The 21,508-nt window shown below is 35.6% G+C and overlaps 1 pseudogene; it reads left to right on the top strand.

Annotated features, from left to right (window-relative positions):
* Positions 1-9,919, top strand: part of LOC140959337 (probable serine/threonine-protein kinase PBL7) — a 46,394-nt pseudogene extending 36,475 nt beyond the window's left edge.
* Positions 9,920-21,508: the final 11,589 nt, after the last annotated feature.

Here is a 21,508-nt window from a genome sequence, read left to right as displayed (position 1 = left end):
GTCGCCATTTGGCGACGGAAATCATGTCAATAATCGTCGCTATTTAGCGACGGTTATATAACATCGTCGCTAAAGTTAGCGACCGTTTATTCATAAAGTCCGTCGCTAATTAGCGACGGTTAATTCATAATTTCTGTCGCTAATGTTTTCAGTAAAATAAAAAAAATACTTTTAATAATTTTACAAATCTAAAAAAATGACAATAAATTACAATTCCACAATCCTAACATTATTCGTGAACTTATTTAACACAAAAAAATTTATCAAAAAATAAAAAAAATATTTATATTAAATCGAAATTAAAATATTGTAAGAGAGAAAAAATTTTAAATATTGTAAGAGAGAAAAAATTTTAAGTGTTTTGATGTGGTGTGAATGAAAATGGAACGAAAACATTGATATTTATAGACAAATTGCGACGGTTTTTTCGTTAAACCGTCGCTAGTAGCGACAGTTATTTCCATAAACCGTCGTACATTTAAAATAGCGACGGTGGAATTTAAAAACAGTCGCTAAATTCAGCGACAGTTGTGGTAATCCGTCTCTATATTTAGCGACGGTTTTATAAAACCGTCGCTATTGTTAACAACGCGACGATTTTACTTGAAACCGTCGCTAAATATAGCGACAGAAATTAAACTGTCGCTAAATTTAGCGACGGTTGTAGTCAAAACCGTCGCGTTGTTAAAATTAGCGACGGTTTTTATATCTGTCGCAAAATGTAGCGACGGATTTATCAAAACCGTCGCTAAAAAAAGCAACAGTTTTAATGAAACGTTGTTGTTTGTCAAAAAAACACGCTAATCGAAACCGTTGTCGATATATCATAAAAAAACACGCTAATAGACAACGGTTTAAAACCGTTGTCGTAACCCATATACAACAACGGTTTTTGTTAAAATCGTTGTCTTTAGCAACCAAAAAACACGCCCATAGACAACGGTTTTAGCAAACCGTTGTCGTTGACCCATAAGTCTTTTGACAAAAAAAATTCAGAAAGACAACAATTTTAACGAAAACCGTTGTTAAAAGGAAAAAAGACAACGGTTTCTGATAAAACCGTTGTCTTCTGAGTGTGGTTGTATGTTGATTTTCTTGTAGTGATTGCTCGGAGAGAAGAACAACGCTTAGTACAGTTTTTTATGGCACTTCGGAATGATTTTGAGGGTCTGCGTGGGACGATTCTTCATCGCAACCCTCTTCTTTTTGTTGACTCAGTTGTAAGTGAATTGTTAGCTGAAGAGATTCGTCTTAAGTCTCACGTTGACAAAGGGACAATCCCAATTACACCATTTGTCTTTGCAGCTCTTCAACGACCTCAAGCTAATCATCAAAACAGGTCAAATACAAAGGTTTCTCAAGATGAGTGTGCTTTTTGTAAAGAGAAGGGGCACTGGAAAGCTCAATTCCCACTATTGTTGAGTAAAAGAAAAGTGAATCCGCAACAGCAACAAGAACGATCACATAACACTCCATGGAAACCACAACAACTGCAACAGCCATCTCTGAACACTCCATGGAAACAACAGCAGCTGCATCAGCCATCTCAGAACACTCCATGGAAACCTGGTAATCCATCAAACCAGTGGACATATCGACCACCTCAGTCTAACAATGCAATTGTTGCACCGTCTTTGGATCCGTATTTGTTTGAGCAGTTTCAACAATTCCTCGCTTCACAGCCTCATGCTATGTCAGCTTCTTCACATACAGGTTTGTCATCCTCTGACACTTCAGATATATCTTTGTCCATCTGGGTCTTGGATTCTGGAGCATCTCATCATATGTCTCCTGATTTGTCTTCTTTTGCTTCTTTGTTTCACAATTCTTCCATTGAAATTGTGACTGCTGATGGCACATCGAAGCCATTATTAGGCGTTGATTATCTTGGTACGTGTTGTCTATCTCTTCTTGATTTATACTATATTCTCAATCTTACAATTAATCTTGTTTCGGCCAGTCAATTATGTGAGTCTAGATACTTAGTTTACTTCTGTTCTTCAAATTGTTATGTTCAGGACCCGCGATCTTAGTGGCTGATTGGGACAGCCCATGGACAAGGGAGACTTTATGTTTTGGATTATCTCAAAGTACCAGATGTTGCAACATCTAGTGTGGATCTCTCTTTTTTTCGCTTGAGTCAGTCATCTTCTGTTTTTTTATTTATGGCATAATCGTCTAGGCCACGTTTTCGCATCTCATTTGCAATTTTTAGCGTCTACAGGAGCACTGAGAAGCTTGAAAAGTCATGACGTGTTTTTGGTTGTTCCTGTATCGTTCTCTGACCGCAGATCGAGCGCAATAAGTTGTCTCCACGTTCTACTCTGTGTGTTTTCCTGGGTTATGGTATTGTTCAAATAGGATATCGTTGTTTTGATCCAATTAGTCAAAAACAGTATGTCTCTCGTCATGTTGTGTTCCATGAACATGTTCCATTCTTTTCTATACCTGTTAGTTCGCATAATATGTGTAAGATCCACAAATTTAAATTACGTAAACTGAATGTATACAAGCTAGGATTTTATTTAAATTATGTGTTTATTTATTTTTATGCATTTAATGCATAATTATTGCATGATAGGATTCATTTCACGAGGTTTCTAGATGCATTTCGCGCTCGATTGAGGAACGGAGACCAGAGATTATCAGGAAATTTTTTTTATTACATATTTAATTTTTATTAATTATTACGAGGTGTTTTAAGTGTATTTTTCAAGAAATGGGCTTTGTTGGGTATTTTTACCCGCCGGAGCATATTTTTTATCGGTACGCAAATTTTATCGAAACAGAGGACTTTTTGAGGGTTAAGGCAATATTCAAAAACTTATCTAAACGAAATATTTTTCTAGAGTATGTTTGGGCTTGATGGGCCTATTTTTAAGCTTAGTGGGCTCAAGACATATTTTAAACTTTTTAAATTACAATTAAGGGCCCATTAGTGATTGATATTCTATTTAATTAATCCTTAACCTAGCCTAAACCTAATTCCCTCATATCAACCGCCCACCCCACACTCCAGCAGCCTCCTTCACGTGATTTCCAGCAGCACTTTGCTGAAGAATTTCGGTCCTACATTTTCTTTCAAGAAGAGTTCATTCCCCGCTCCTCCGGCGCTTCACCGACGTGTTCTTCTTCAAGTTTTCGGTCATTTATCATCAAGGCACGCCATGTACCTATATTTCTGCATCATTTATGTTATATACATGATGATATGTGTGCAATTCATGTTTGATGCTCGGTCCATGCATGGTTTTACGTTTATGCTTCGATTTGTTCATGAAATCTGCATACTTTTATATCCAGCTCACGTTTTTATGATCCTTGTGCAAGGGGCTGTTGGTTTTTGATGCTAGAGGGATGAAAAATGTCACGGTTTTAGGAAACTTAGTGCTAGGGTCGAGATTAAGTGCAGGTGGCCGAAGGTTAGCAAAGCATCGGCCAAAGCTTGTTGAGGAGTAGCATCGGCCTCTACCCTTCATAAGCTTGTTGGGGAGGCTCGTTTGAGCAAGGGACCTCCTTAGCCCGGGACCAGGTCCTAATGGGTTTGAACCGTGGCCTAGGGTGGCTCAAACATGGCTGGGGCTAGGGTAGAGGCCGCATGGTTGAGGGTTGTGTGTGTTGGTCTTGGACGAGCTTCGGGGTAGCTAGATGTCGTGTGGGTGGTTATGGGCTGCATGGGGCTGTGTCCGTGAGTCTTGTGGTTCTAGAGGGATCCTAGGGTGGTCTAGGTGAGGTTGGCTAGTGGCTGGTACCATTGGCTAAAGGCTAGGATCGATGGTTTTGAGAAGTGGGGCGGCTAGGGTTTTGAATTGTTACGCGCAGAACTTTTCCAGTAGCCTATGGGGCTTGATCGAGGGGTTTAAGAGACTGGTCTTGACGGTTTTAGGGCTGTTAATGTGTCTATAATGTGTGGTAAAAAGTTGGGAGAAATTTGGTTAAGTTTCGATTTGATTCGGGTTAAAATCGGGACTTCGATCTATGTTTGAAAACGAATCGGTTAAGTTTTGAAACGAGCTCGAGTTTACGTCTAAGAAATACTTTTAAATATGTTTTGGGATGTTTTAAGGGGTTTGGTAAGCTTCGGATCAAATTTTAGAGGTCCAGGAGTAAAACGGTCATTTTGGGTTTTCAGGGGCAAAATGGTCATTTTGCACCCGAGGTAAAATTTCAGTCCTGGCAGCGCCTTGAGCACAAATTTATCATGTTTTTAAGTGTTTATGCATCATAGTCATGATTTTTATGAAATTACGATATATACGTTGCATGCTTGATTTTAAGAAAAATTTACGCATGTGCACGATTTTTATAAGTGATGAAAATGATGATGTTTTGAAGGATGAGAATTAGCTGTGGCTATCGAAGTATATGTAAATGCTTAAGATGTATATTTAAATGATGATGATGAGGCCTAGACACAGTGGATGGGTAATACTGTCAGTGATGTCCGAAATCCGTCGGGTACCGCGGTTCTATGTAGATGGATCCATCGTAAATGATGAATGATGTACGACAGTCAAAACTAATGAACAGAATTCACTAGAATAAATGATGTATAATGATGAATGATAATAATGATGACCTGTTTTGACATGTTACATACGATTTCATATGGCACAGTTACTTTACGCTTTTAAAGTTCATGAAAGGTATTTTGATTACAATATATTTTTACTGCTGTGTGCTATGTATATATACTTGTTATTTCTGGTACAGGTGTGTTGAGTCTTTAGACTCACTAGACGTGTGTGATGCAGGTGAGCATGTTTTTGAGGGGACTGGAGGTGCCGAACTCTAAGGCGACAGGACTGGATGTGCGAGCAGGACCCGAGGACCACATTTCTTCCGCACATGATGTTTTTATGAGTTTTGAGAGAACATGAGCATTTTTATACACTGGTTTTTATACGCTGATGATTTTTAATATTTTTACTCGTTATGTTTACGCATATTTTGTAGGCTGAGCTTGGTCATTTTAAACTGCACTATTGTTACTCTCAAATATTTACGATTATTTTTAAATGTTATATTTTTCAGTAAAGTTGCATGCATGCAAAATATTTTAATAGGATTTTCGAAATGTGAGCCTTTTTTAAAAAAAATATTTCTGCATTTTAAATAAGTAGATGTTTCAATATGACACATGCAGATCTTATTCGTATTGACCTTTTCACCTCCGACATCGACGAGACCTTGCCCATGACCACACCCGAGACTCTTGCTCCTCCAAATTCCCCTACAACAACCCAATCATCTGCTGGCATTGCGAATAATCCTCCACTTCATCAGTCCACTCGTGTTCGTAAGTCTACTCAACTACCTGATTTGCTTACTCGTGTTATTCTAGCTCTTTCGCTTCATTTTTTTGCCTCTGTTCATCGTCTCTCTGAGCCATTATCCTATAGCAAAGCTGTTGGTAATCCACTTTGGCAGAAGGCTATGGCCGAGGAACTGACGGCTCTTCATCAGACTCATACATGGGATTTGGTTCTGTTGCCACCAGGAAAGCACACCATTGGCTCTCGTTGGGTCTACAAGATCAAAACCAAATCTGATGGATCAATTGAACGATACAAAGCTCGTCTTGTTTCTAAAGGTTACTCTCAGAAGCATGTCATGGATTATGAGGAAACATTTGCCCCCGTTGCTAAAATGACGACAGTTTGTACTCTAATTTCTGTTGCTTCTGTTCGTCGATGGAAAATCTCTCAGATGGATGTCAAGAATGCCTTCTTGAATGGTGATCTTCATGAAGAAGTTTTTATGGCTCCTCCTCCTAGTGTTGCTCACCAACCTGGTGAAGTTTGTAGACTTCGTAAGGCTCTTTATGGTCTGAAACAAGCTCATCATGCTTGGTTTGAGAAATTTTCTGTTGTGATTACTTCGCTTGGGTTTATTCCTAGTCATCATGATTCAGCATTATTTTTCAAGTGTACTCGTGCAGGTTGTATACTTCTGTCTTTATATATTGATGACATGATAATCACCGGTGATGATATTGATGCTATTGAGGCTTTGAAGTCTGAGTTAGCTCGCTGCTTTGCTATGAAGGATTTAGGTTTGCTACGTTACTTTCTAGGAATTGAGGTTGCATATTCTCCAAAAGGTTATCTTTTATCCCAGTCAAAGTACATAGAGGATATGTTTGAGTGTGCACGTCTAACTGATAACAGGATAGTTGATACTCCTCTTGAGACCAATGCTCGGTACTCTCTGTCAGATGGACCTCCTTTGCCAGATCCTACCTTATACCGTACTATTGTTGCCAGCTTGGTTTATCTCACTGTGACTCGTCCAGATATTGCGCATGTTGTTCATGTAGTAAGTCAGTTTGTCACTGCACCAACTACGGTTCATTGGGCTACTGTTCTTCGCGTTCTCAGGTATCTTCGGGGCACTTAGTTTCAGAGTCTTTTGTTTCCTTCTACTTCTTACTTAGAGCTGCGTGCATACTCTGATGCTGATTGGGCTGGCAATCCCACGGATCGTAAGTCAACCACTGGCTTCTGTATTTTTCTTGGAGATTCTCTTATCTCTTGGAAAAGTAAGAAACAAGTTGTTATCTCTAAATCTTCCACTGAAGCCGAGTATCGTTCTATGGCTTCAACCTCTTGCGAGATTTTTTGGTTACGTTGGTTGCTTGCGGATTTCGGTATCCTTCTTCGTCATCCAACTCTTTTATATTGTGATAATAAGAGTGCAATTCAGATTGCACGCAATTCAGTTTTTAATGAGAGGACAAAGCACATTGAGATCGATTGTCACATCACTATTTATCATCTCCATCTTGGCACCATCACGTTACCTTTCGTTCCTTCTTCTCTGCAGATAGCTGATATGTTTACCAAGGCACATTCCGCTTCGTGCTTTCTTTTTTTGTCTGAAAAACTCTCAATGCTTTTAGCTGTTGCATTGTGAGTTTGAGGGGGGATGTTAGAATATATTATTGTTAGCTATCAAGTGTAAATTAGTCATTTTACTCTTTTTGTATTTACCCTAGCTATATAAACATAATTCTTCATATTCTTTATTCAGTTTACAATACCGCGACTTGAGTTTTCGTTCATTCTCTATTTCTTCATAAGCCATTGTGCTTTTGTGTATCTTATCGCAGGTAAACCCAAGATCATACATCGTGATATAAAGTCTTTTAACATTCTTTTTGATGAAAATTTCGAAGCAAAGGCATGTGATATATGTAGTAAATCAATATTTCTTGCATTATTCTTTGATTCTGATTTTTTACGTTACTCGATGTTTATTTGGCTCACCATTTTTATGTGAATAAATTGTTGCTTATGATCACATACCAGGTTGCAGATTTCGGGCTTTCCAGGTTCTATTCTGATACCGATACTCATGTCTCTACTAGAGTAATGGGAACTTTTGGGTAAATCTACAGAAAATTGTCTTTTTCTCTCTCCACTTTTTGGTTGCTCTGATTCTTGCACTGTAAAACTTTGAATTTCTCATTACAAAAATTATTTCGAATAGAGCTGCTACTCATTTTATCATAAACCAAGATCTAAGATTTGATATGATGTTGATACCAAATGATGATCTAAGATTTGATATAATATTGAACCAGATAAAGATCTAAGATTTGATAGGATATTGATACTTGGATAAAGATCAAACAAGAGGATAATATGATCCCTAAATTTTGAAATCTTGGAGTATTTAATTAGGATTTTCAAAATTATGGAGATAGGAAAAATTCTGCAGGATAAAAAAATACATGCATGGGAAAATTTAAGAGTTTGCCTACCAGAATTTTAGGGAAAATCAAGAGTATTATTTTTGGGATAATTTACCATAAATTTGAAATTACTAAAGGGGATTTTTGGGATTTAAGAGCAAAGATTTAATTGTACAAATTAAAAGATCTACCGAATATTGGGAATTAGACACAAAATTCGAAATTTTGCATGCTTGGATAAGAGAATATTTCGAAAATATATCCAAAGAATGGATATATAGATTTCAAAATTATCAAGTATCATGGATAAGATATGATAATTATCCTAGATTTAAAGTTTGATTCAAAGTTCAAACGCGTGGATGATACACGATCAGGATAGCAGCCAACCCCTATAAATAATAGAGTCATGTCATTCGAAATTCACACCTCCACATTTTCGAAATTTCCTCTCTAGTTTTCTATAGGAATTTTAGAGACTTTGCTCTCTTAGTGTGCCAAGTATCGAAGCTCTGCAGCAGTCCAGATCCAGGCTCAGTTTCGAAATCCTACCATCACTAGTTCTCGTTTTTTTCGAATTATTCAAGGTAAGTGGGTTTTTGACATATTATAATTTGCATACTTTTCCTTAGTAAGTGTGCTTTTGTTATGTATATATTCTTTCGTAAGTGAGTTTTTGTTTGCCACACTTTTTCTTTGAAGTGGGCTTGCGTTTAAAGAAATTATAATTTGTGTACGAATCTCCCTTCAGTTTTTGAAAGTTCGTTCGAGCATAATTCCTTGTTCATGATATATTTTCTTCAAGATTTGTCAAGTTATTGTGTTCAAAGCAATGTCAGGATTCGATTGGATATGGGAAACGATTTCCCAACTATGACCCTTATACGGTGGGATGGTAACTGTTGTACGGCCTCACTCCATAGAGGATTAACATATTGGACATGGCCTCACTCCTTAGAGGATTAACATATAGGAGACTGATATCAGGAAACCATGAAAATTAGATGACTTTTAGTGCTAAACAAGTATGCTATACGAGTATGATATGTGATGACATGCTATGATTATGAAGTATGAATATTCGTTATTATTCGAGTTATGATATGCTATGTAAAATTTGAATTTAAGTGTATGTATATTTTGCTTCATGTCTCGAACGGTCCCCCACTTGCTGAGTATTTCCCAAAATACTAACCCCTTACTTCCTCCCCACCCAGATAAGAACGAAGAGCAAATGGATGAAGGGGAGCAATAGCAATTTTGGGGATGGTAGAAGATCTCGAGTTATCCCAAAAATTTTAAAGCTTAGTTTATGTTTATCGCTTCCGCACTATTAAAACATTTTTTAATCAGTTTATTTTGGTACTTAAGTTGTAAAGACGATTCTTTTGTTGATTATGAGAAATAAACTTGTTTTGGTATATACTGTACTGCGAGACTTGTTGTTTGAAGATTATGTGATTGTTGAGCAATGCCGGTGTCGACTAACCCCGGTCTTGGGGCGTGACATGCCGTTTCTCGTAGAATTTAGTTCTTCTCTTGTTCTTACTTCTTTTGTACTTCTTCTCGGTGGCCTTTGTCTTTACAACTTGATTCGTTATAAATTGAGGCAAGGCCTTTGCTTACTCAAGCTTTGGGGGATAGGAACTTTGATATTGTGGCCGACCCTCGGTTGCAGATGGATCTTAACCCTATTGAGATGTCCTGAATGGTTGTATGTGCTTCTGTCTGTGTACGCAATTTAAACGTTGCAGGCCGAAAATGACTCAGGTTACCATCTGTTTTTTTTTTTTATGTTCTTCATATGAGTTTGCCAAAAAGAAAGGTCTTAATCACATCTTTTATATTTGGTGGATAATTTTTAAAACTGAGCCAGTCATAGCCTCAAGTGTCGTCATTTTCTGATACCTATATATGATGTGCGGATATGAGACAATCTCATATGAATTTTTGTAAATTTTAGTAGGTCTCTTGTGAGACGATCTTACGAATATATTTCTTTGATATGAGTCAATCAGTAATACTTTTGACATATAAATTAATATTTTTCATAAGTAGTCAGATTAGATATTTGTTTCATAAAAAAACCAGTGAAACAATCTTACCATATTTTTTGTGATTTTGAATTAGGCTAATTTGGTTGCTATATTCACCAAATATTCTGTTTTTGACAAATCCGACCCTTGTACTTTTTACCTTCTGATACATAACCCTTTTGATTAAAAAACCAAATTACTCTTTTATCGAAGACAAAGGTAATAAAAAAGGGTCTTTAACGCCTTAACAAAAAGCTTTTGTTTTACAGATTTTCGCCATACTTGTATTTATTATAAGTAAGTTGTAGTAATGAATTGAGAAGGAGAAATGTTAAAAAGGGATATTTTATGATTTTCAAATTGTAAAAGGCTATATTATAAATTATTCAGTAGATCTCTTTTAAAATATGGTTTTAGAATGGGTTAAAGTAATTAAATTTTTTAAAAAACAAGAATAAATATTATTAAATATAAAAATTAGAATATAATTTGGGACAACAAAAAATAAATATAATTTATATATTTTAGTTAGAGGGTACGATATATATAATTATGCAAAATGACTAACCCGTCTTTGAAATGGATTAAAAAGAAAAAATCTTAATAACACAAGAAATCATGATGTGTTAAAAGTAAAAATTTATAATTATGCAAAACGACTAACCCGTCTTTGAAATGGATTAAAAAGAAAATATCTTAATAACACAAGAAATCATGATGTGTTAAAACTAAAAATTTACGGTAAAAAGTAAAAATCTCAAACTCACAAAATTTAACAAACTACACACTTTATAAAATTTTCTCTCTACTCAATTGAGATTTTCTTCACACATTGAGAGACTTATTTATAGAATTTCTTTGAAAATAATACAAAAATAAATACATCATCACACACTAATTTTCAATATTTACAACCCTTATTTTCAACATTCAAATATTCCAACTCTTATTTTTCAACACTCCCACTTGTGATGATGATCATGATACAATGATTGTCCTCATTACGTGTTTTATACTGCTTCGTTAAAAACCTTACTAGGAAAAATCCATTGGGATAAAAACCATAGTAAGGGAAAAAGAGTACAGTCACGTAAACTTCTCCTCATGTTAACACGAACTATTCTTCACAAATTTCGTAGATTGCGCATCCCAATGTTTTATATATTCTTTCTGAATATTGTCGTAGGAAGTGTTTTTGTGAAGAGATCTGATAAGTTTTTACTTGATTGAATGTAACGAATATCAATATCTTTATTTTTCTCAAGTTCTTGGGTGAATGCAAAGAACTTAGGAGGAATATGTTTAGTTCTGTCGCTTTTTATGTATCCCTCTTTCATTTGAGCAACACATACAACATTATCTTCATATATTATTAGGGGCTTCTAGTCAAATGATAATCCGCATGAGATTTGGATATGTTCATCATTGATTTTAGCCACACACATTCACGGCTTGCTTCATGTAGTGCAATAATCTTGGCATGATTTGATGAAGTTGTTACAAGTGTTTGTTTTTGTGAACACCAAGAAATTGGAGTACCTCTACGAGTAAATACATATCCGGTTTAGGAACGTACCTTGTATGGATCAGATAAATACCCAGCATCAGCATAAACAATTATTCTTTGATTGGTATCTTTTGAATACAAAAGTCTCAAATCTGTCGTTCCTCGTAGATAACGGAATATATGTTTAATTCTGTTACAGTTTCTTTTGTTGGATATGAGCTAAATCTTGACAAATAAATTTACAGCAAAAGATATATCAGGTCTTGTGCAATTTGCAAGATACATAAGGGCACCAATAGCACTTAGATATGGTACTTCTGGACCAAGAATAACTTCATCATCTTCACATGGGCGGATGGATCCTTTTTTATGTTTAATGATCTAACAACCACTGGAGTACTTAAAGGATTTGATTTTAATTTGACCGTGAACAAATATTCCACATTCTTTGTGTTCAATTTACAAACCCAGAGAATACTTTGTTTTTCCAAGGTCCTTAATTTCAAATTCTTCCTTCAAGTACGACACAGCTTTCTTGAATTTCTTTATTCGTTCCAATGATGTTTAAATCATCAACATATACAGCAATAATTACACATCCGGATGTTGTTTTCTTAATGAAAACACAAGGGCACATTGAATTGTTTACATATCTCTTTTTCATTAAGTGTTCACTTAGTCGATTATACCACATTTGACCCGATTGCTTTAACCCGTATAATGATCTTTGCAATTTCACAGAATAACATTCTCTGGGTTTTGAACTTTGTGCTTCAGACATCTTAAATCCTTCAAGGATTTTCATATATATATATATATATGTATATATATATATATATATATTATCGAGTGATCCGTATAAGTATGCTATGACAACATCCATAAGACCCATTTCTAAATTTTCAGATACTGCCAAACTAATCAAATACCGAAACGTTATTGCATACATAACAGGAGAATCTGTTTCTTAATAATCAATTCTAGGCCTTTGAGAAAAACCTTGTGCAACAAGTCTAGTTTTATATCTTATTATTTCATTTTTCTCATTTTGCTTTCGAATAAAAACCCATTTGTATCCAACAGGTTTTACACCTTCAGGTGTAAGGACTATAGGTCCAAAAACATTATGTTTATTTAGAGAATCAAATTCAACCTGAATGGCTTCTTTCCATTATATCCAGTCCTGTCGATTTTTACATTCACCAAAAGATTTTGGTTCATGATCTTCATTGTCATTTAAGATGTCAAATGCCACATTGTAATAAAATATCTCATCAATTTCTTTTATATCTTTTCAGTTCCATATTTTTCCAGTATTAATATAATTGATAGAGATTTCATGATTCTCATCAGTTTGTGGTTCTAACAGAACCTTTTCATCATCATGTATTTCTGCAAGAATATCATTCTATATTTTGTGATCATCGTGTTTCTCTATGTTTTTTTCTTTTTCGAGGATTTTTATCTTTGGAACAGATTGGTCTTCCACGCTTCAAGCTTTTAATGAAATCATGACTTTCTTCAATTTGTTTCTTTGGAATTTCAATTCTAGCAGGGGCATTTACATCATGTATATATGATTTAGTTACCCTTTTTGTGTCTGTAAATGTATCTGGTATTTGATTTTTTCTATTCTTTGCATGTGAACAATTTGTTGTACATCATTTTCACATCGTTTAGTTCTTGGATCCAGATGTAACAATGATGATGTATACCATGTAATTTTTTTTCAATATGTTTATGTTCTCCCCCTAACATTGGGAAGATTTCCTCATTAAAATGACAATCAGCAAAACGTGCTGTAAACACGTCGCCTGTCTGAGGCTCAAGATATTGAATGATTTATGGGCTATCACAACCAACAAAAATTCTGATCTTTGTTTGAGGTCCCATTTTTGTTTTTTGAGGCGGTGCAATAGGCACATATACCATACATCCAAAAATTCTCAGATGAGAAATATCTGGTTTTTTACCAAATGCAAACTGCAATGTGGAGTATTTATGATATGCACTTGGTCTGATGCGAATTAATGCAGCAGCATGTAAAATTGCATGTCCCCATATAGAAACATGGAGTTTTGTTTTCATAATAATTGGTCTAGCAATTAATTGTAGACGTTTAATCAATGATTCAGCTAATCCATTCGGTGTATGTACATGAGCAACATGATGCTCAACAGTGATTTCCATTGACAAACAATAATAATTGAAAGTCTGGGAAGTAAATTCACCAGCATTATCAAGTCTAATTTCCTTGATTGTATGATCAGAAAATTGATTCCGCGATTTTATTATTTGAGCAAGTAATCTAGCAAATGCCACATTACGAGTTGATAATAAACATACATGTGACCATCTGCTGGAGGCATCGATCAATACCATAAAATATCTAAATGGTCCACATGGCAGATGAATTGGCCCACAAATATTACCCTGAATACGTTCAAGAAACATATGTGATTTAGTTTGAATTTTAGCTGGTGATGGTCTTATAATAAGTTTTCCAAGAGAACATGCTTTGCATTAAAATTTATTATTTTGAACGATCTTCAGGTCTTTCAGCGGACGACCATGTGTATTTTCTATAATTCTCCGCATCATTGTTGAACCAGGATGCCCTAATCGATCATGTCAATTGATCAGTATTGAAGAATTATCAACTACTATGCTTGATTCAATTGGACTTATATATGTATAATGCAATCCAGTAGGGAGCATTGGTAGTTTTTCAACTACATATTTCTTTCCTGATTTATATGTGGTAAGACACATATATTTCTCATTTCCTTCATTTATTGTCTGAGTATCATACCCATGGTAATATATGTCATTAAAACTCAACAAATTTCTTTTCGAATGTGATGAATACAAAGCATCATTTATCAGAAATTTTGTACCATTAGGTAACAAAAAATGTGCTTTACTACAACCTTTTATCAAGTCTACAGGACCTTATATTGTATTTACCATTGTTTTTGTTGGTTTTAGTTCCAAAAAATATCTTTTATCTCGAAAAATAGTGTGCGTTGTACCAATATCAGTATGCAAACTTCCATGGGATTAGTTCCTTGTTTAGCTTTGTTCATAGCAGTTTCCATATTTGAACTTTAAAAAAAATATGTAATCAAAAAAATTACTGAAAATACATATGTAATTTATTGAAAAATATAAGGCATACAATAATTATACAATAAAACATTATCATATGAGTACATGAAAAATAAATTATTTTACATTTATGTTGAAAACCAAATTTCGGTGGTTTGACAAACTGAACGTTTATTAGATCGAACTAACTGATCGAGAAGAATGGCGGTAACTGATCAAAATATGCGAACTGATAGTTGCATTAGCTGAAGATTAATGCAAAAATAATCAAGGGCAACTGAACCAGCTGGACTGAAATATGCAGACAACGGACTGATCAGTTGGAAACTAATCAGTTGCCACAAACAGTTGTAAACTTATCAGTTGATCTTTCAACTGAACACGTCAAGAATAAGGACATTCAACTGACAAACAGTACAAAGCAGACTGCAACTAATAGTGGGAGTGCCGCATTTCAGAAAAAGCTGCAATGTACGAATGCCAGAGGAATGTTGACGTGGCAAACAATGGATAGAACAGATTCAAATTGTATTAATTGTTACCATTGGAAGAGAAGCCTATAAATAGCAGAGACGAAGCAAAAAAATTCATCCGACTTACTTGCAATCACTCTGCTGAAATTATACTAAGATTCAAAGCTCACACTTATCGTATTTACTGATAGCACTCAGGCTATACTTCGAGCTTTCTAGCACAAACCTTTGCTGTTGTAAAACATGATCTTAAAGAGATCAGTTGTGCTAAATATTTTTCAAGTCCAGTTGAATACTGAGAATTTCGTTTGTAAACTAAGAGTTTCGGTTTGGCAGTGTTAAGTCCAAGACTGAAGTGGGTCTTTGCAATTGTTTGTATCGATCAAAGTCTTTTAGTAAAAATCATATCCTTGTGATAGATGGGATGACATAGGAGTGATTCAAATCTCCGAACATCCATAAAATCTTTGTGTTTTTATTTCAATTTATATTCTATTTTTCAGCCAGTTTATTTTTGCACATTACTTGTTAACTGACTAATATTGACTGACAAGATTCGCGAGTATCAGTTTATCACTAAACTGACTCAATATTTTAAAAAGCTGTGAAAATCGTTAAGTGTTTATTCAACCCCTCCTTCTAAACACTCTTTCACCTCATAACCGATCCTATCAAGTGGTATCAGAGCAGTTGAATCTTGTCTTTGAATATTTTTATACACTAAACTGATTACCATGTCTTCATTCAACAAAATTCCCATGTTTTTCAGAGAAGACTTCGATGATTGGAAAATCAGAATGCAGGCTCATTTAGCTGCACAAGACGATGACATGTGGTACGTTATCACTGACGGACCTATGAAAATTTTAAAAGCTAATACAGCTGTTATCCTAACTGAAGGGGCACCACAACGTATTGAAAAGCCAAGAGATGAATGGACAACTGAAGACAAGAGAAAAGCCAACTTAGACAATGTGGCTAAAGACATACTGTACAAAACACTGGATAAAGTCACTTTCAGCGAGATAAAGATGTGCAAAACCGCTAAAGAAAGATTGAGGAAACTGATCCAATTATGCGAAGGCAATGAGCAAACCAAGGAGAATAAACTATCAGTTGTTGTTCAAATATTCGATAATATCAAGATGATAGTTGGTGAATCCATGAATGAATATGATGAAATGATCAGTTGTATTGTAAACGAGCTGAATGCACTTGGAAAGGTGTATTCAAACAAAGAAGTGGCATTGAAAGCGGTCAGAGGTCTTCCCAAAGAATTGGATGTCAAGACTATGGCAATGAGAGAATCAAAGGACCTTAATAAGGTCGAACTTCATGATTTGTTTGCTGATCTAAAGGCCTACGAGTTTGAACTACAAACCAGAGAAGGAGAACCTTATACACCAGCTGCCACAACTGCCTTAACTGCTGTCAAACTGGAACCAATTGGTTCAGTTGACAAATCTGCTGATGAGCTGAGTAATGACGCAATGTCATTGTTTGTCAAAAAGTTTGAAAGATTCATGAGAAGAAACCAAGGAAACTTTCAAAGACAATACCAGAGAAGCAACTCAAAGGAAGAACCAAATGCTTGCTACAACTGTGACAAATCTGGTCATTTTATTGCTGACTGTCCTAAGCCAAAGAAGGTCAGTAGAGGCTCAATTGAAAAAGGAAAGAAGCCCTATGAGCACAAAAGAAGAACCAAAGATGATATGAAATCATTCAGAAAGAAACATGAGGTTCTTCTAGCTGAGGAAAGCAAATCAAAGTGGGCAGAAACTGACAGTAAGGAGTCAGAACCCGAGAGTTTGAACTTCTCCAGTGATGATGAGGAGGAAGTCAAGTGTTTAATGGCTGATGACACAGAAGTGGAGTCAACCAGTCAACAGGTATTCGACTTTAGCTCAACTGACACTTCATGACATGGTTAATGAGTATCACAAGCTTGTCTTATCTTTTGAGTAGGCCAGAGCAAAGCAAACTGATCCCAAAGACAATAAAACTGAAACTGATGAATCAGTTGATTAGTTGAGTCTTAAACGGGAGATTGCTGAGCTCAATGCTGAAAGAAGCAAGAATCAATCAATGATTCAGCAGTTGATGCTTGAGAATTCAAAGCAAACTGAGCTTATTCAGGATTGGAACAAATCATCTGTTGCATTAGCTGAAATAAAAAATAAACAAAAATCAGTTACTGATAAAACTGGTTTAGGGTTCAGCAACAAAGATTAAACTTCCACTAGTGATAATCAGCCAAAGCTGAACATGAGCAAAGGGAAATATATTCACGTTGTAAAATCAGCAGTGGTACAAGAACAGCCTGAGCTAAGTAAACCAGTTGTAAAGCCAATTTAAAATCAGAACAAGGCTAGAAGTTATGGTATTGGTTATAGCCCAAAAATTTCAACTGACCCACAAAGTCAGTCATCAAAAAGGTTCATGATAAATACTTGAACTATTCTAATAGCTACTTCGATTACTATAACAGTAAGCCAGTTTAGAAAAGATATCGGCTGAACAACCAGTTGAACAAAGCTAAAGTTCATATTGCTTCATCTGCACACAACACACCAAGCACACATAAGCCGAGAAACACCATATGGAACACAGTAACTGGAAAGTCAGTAAGACTGATCCAAGTCTGGGTTCCTAAAAGACTAATCAGTTTAGGACCCAAATAGATGTGGGTACCAAAATTATATATTGTATGTGACTTCAGGTGACAGGTACACACAAAGAATCAATCTGTTATTTGGACAGTGGTTGCTCGCGTCATATGACAGGGGATGCATCATATGACAGGGGATGCAAATTTTCTATCCCAACTAATCAAATACATTGGTCCAAGCATCAGTTTTGGAGACAACTCCAAAGGTAAAACTGTGTGTAAGGGTAAGCTTATCCATGGTAATTTTACTATCAAAGATATTTTACTAGTTGAGAATTTGAAGTATAACTTGATTACCATCAGCCAGTTATGTGACAATAAATTCTCAGTTTAGTTCGACAGACATACTTGTTCAGTTAGAGACTCAACTGATTAGGTCATAGTAACTGGCAATCGTTGTGGAAACACATACAAAGTAAGTTGGACTCAACAACCTTATGCACCAGTTTGTTTTAAAGCTTCCAAATCTTCAAAGAACTGGTTGTGGCATAAGAGGTTGAACCACCTAAACTTTAAATATATTGCTTATCTGAGTAACCATGATCTTGTAACTGGTTTGACCAAAATAGATTTTTCAAAAGATAAAATTTGTTCAGCATGTCAGTTTGGTAAGCAAATAAGATCTTCTTTTAAAAACAAAGGGTTATAAATCATCTTCCTGATGCTTAGAACCGTTACATATGGATCTTTTTGGTCATATACTAGTCATGAGCTTAGGGGGAATGAAATATACTTTAGTAGTCGTGGATGACTATTCAAGATTTACTTGGGTTATTTTTCTCAAATCCAAAGACCAAACTGCTGCACAACTGATTAAGCTTTTCAAAAGACTTTTAAATGAAAAATCAGTTGGAATTGATCGAATGAGGTCTGATCGAGGGACTGAATTCATCAATCAAAATCTTTCACTATTTTTAGAAAATACTGGGATTAAGCATGAGCTCTCAGCAGCAAAAACTCCTCAGCAAAATGGTGTAGCTGAGAGAATAAATCGAACGCTTAAGGAAACTGCTAGAACAATACTTGCTGATTCTGGTATTTCTCAGAGGTTTTGGGCAGAAACAGTAAACACTGCATGTTATACTCAGAACAGATCAATGATTAATAAGAATCATTTGAAAACACCATATGAGATCTGACATGGACGCAAAAGTGTGGTTTCATATTTCAAAATATTCGGTTGCAGATGTTTTATTCTTGATAATGGCAAAAATCATTTAAAAGCTTTTGATACTAAATCTGCAAAGGGAATATTTCTTGGTTATTTTTAAGTTAGTAAAGCTTACAGAGTTTTTAACAAATGCACTTTGAATGTAGAAGAATCTATTCATGTTGTATTTGATGAATCTGTGCTAACTGATAAGCCAACTGATTCAGTTGAGCTAGCTGATCGCCTAACAGATATTAGTTTGGTGGATGATGATGAAGAAGAGAATCACACTAATCGAAACATCCTTCAAACACCAGAACCAGAAGTGCTGGATCAATCATTTGAACAAGAACTTGTTACTGATAATCAGTTGATAGAACAAAATGAAAATATTCAGTTGCCAACTGATACAGCTCCAACTGAAACTGAAGAAAATATTCAGTTGCCAACTAAAGCAGCTGATGAAATGAACGCAACAAATGCTGAGTACAGATGGAAGAAATCATATCCTCAAGAAATGGTGATAGGTAATCCATCTGATCCGGTAAGAACTCGAAATCAGATGTTTAATTTATTTATTCATTCAGCTTTCACTTCACAACTGGAACCTAAAAAAACTGATGAAGCTCTTGCTGATCCTAACAGGATAAATGCAATGCAAACAGAGCTAAATCAGTTTACCCATAACAGTGTCTGGAACTTAGTTCCAAGACCAGTTTATAAAACTATTATAGGTACAAAATGGATATACAGAAACAAACTACGAAGATGGTTCAGTTGTGCGTAACAAAGCAAGACTTGTAGCACAAGGATATAGGCAAGAAGAAGGAATAGACTACGATGAAACTTATGCACCAGTTGCAAGACTGGAAGCAATCAGAATGTTCCTTGCTTATGCATCATTCAAGAATTTTAAAGTCTACCAGATGGACGTGAAGAGTGCATTTCTGAATGGTCAGTTGCAGGAAGAAGTTTACGTTGAACAACCACCAAGTTTTATCAATCACTCTTTTCCTGACATTTTCACCAAACCGTTACCAGAGACTAAGTTTTCTCACTTTCTCAATATACTTGGTTTAATTGACTTGTCTTAGTTATATCTGTTTTATTTTTTTTTTATGTCAGTTGCTGTTCATTTTTAGTCAGTTAGTCATTTATCAGTTATTATCTATTCAGTTGGTGAATTGTTTGTCAACTGATGCTAGTTAAGTTTTGCATATAAGAAAAGAGACAACAATGAATCGTAAACAAAAATTATCTTGAATAAAATCGAAACCAAGTTACACGATTCATTTCTCTCTCAACGGCATCTTTCCGGAGGGATATCCAGTTATACATATCATGGCAATTCAGTATTCTAAAGGCATCTGAAGAGGATATCTTCTCGAGCATATTTCACTCCTTCCTCAGCATCACATGCAACAGAACTTAATCAGTGGCAAGATCTGAAACATGGCTGACTTCAAAACGCCGCATGTACTTTCTTGCAACAGCACTCTGTCTGTCAGTAGGAACCATTCCATTAAGATAAACGATCTGGAGTTGTTACACCTTGATCCAAGAGGACATGACTTTTAACCAGACATATTCTTCAATGGTTTCCTTCAAACTCTTTAAACGACGGAGTGTTGATGCAGAAACAGGGAAGTTGGAACTACTTGAACTAGCCATGTGTGGTTATTTGTTAATATCTAATGTCTTTGCTCTTATTTATAGTCAGGCTGATGTTGGAAAAATAGAAGAAGACGAAGAGACTCAAGTCAACTGAAAGCTTTTGAATTATCCAGAATGAGTTTTTCCTACACTTCTTTTATTTATATCCATTTATTGAGGGGGAATATTGGATATAAATGGTTAAGTGAGAAGACAACAGTCAGTTAGTCTTCAACTGAACTGAATCAGCTTTCAACTGATCACTCAGTTGCTGACCCAACTGATCTTCTCTAGTAAGTTAACTAATTAATCGTTAAATATTCTATAATAAGTGATGTGACTGATTGTGTACGCATTTAATTGCTGTCATTCAATGAATAACATTTTGAAACGTGGACCCACGTAATCCATTTATATTCCACACACGTTTTTATCACACGTACACACGTTTTATTCAAATTATCATGGACTGACACGTGTCCAAAATTTGAACCGTCACACACATATGTAATACACCCCGCTCCATTTCAGTTTTCTTTACGCTTACTTAGATTTACAGAGCAAATCCAAACTCAAACTCTTTTTTCGCAGAATATCGAACTAATCAAAAATGGCAAACCAAATTCCGGCTCATATCCTGAACGCAATGGCAATCGATTTTGCCTCAGTTTTGTTAGTTCCTGATGAAGCAGTGAAGAACATCTTCAACAAACTGGAAGCTGCTGGACTCGAGACATTCTTGGGATTATCTTCCCAAGAGATTTATCCTAAAGAGATTCAAGACTTATACGCTAATAGTTTTATCTCTGCCCGATGGCAATATCACCTCCACTGTCAACAACCAGTTACTGATTATTGATGAAGAATCTTTCAGCAATCTATTTTAGCTGCCTACTAATGGGCCAGCTAATAATTCTGAAGTTAGAGCTACTGACATTGAGGAGATACAAACACTCGTATCTGCAGACGGACGGAAAATCAAAGTTTTCGATCCAAAGAAAGAACTGAAGCCGGAGGTGCAGTTGTTGGCTGATATCGTGGCCAAAGGACTATTGGCCAAGGCAGGGTCATTTGCTGCTCTTACTCTGGAAAAATTTTAGGCTATGACTGCTATAATGGCTGATAAAAGACTGAACTGGAGAAGCATCATCTTCAATATCCTGAAAAACATGTTTCAGTCGTCAAGCAATCAAAGGGATATGCTGTTCAGCTCA

This window comes from Primulina huaijiensis, chromosome 15 (genome assembly GCF_012295235.1).
Source record: "Primulina huaijiensis isolate GDHJ02 chromosome 15, ASM1229523v2, whole genome shotgun sequence".
Lineage (NCBI taxonomy): Eukaryota > Viridiplantae > Streptophyta > Magnoliopsida > Lamiales > Gesneriaceae > Primulina > Primulina huaijiensis.
The sequence above is the reverse complement of the archived record's forward strand: the minus strand, read 5'-3'. Positions and strand labels throughout refer to the sequence as shown.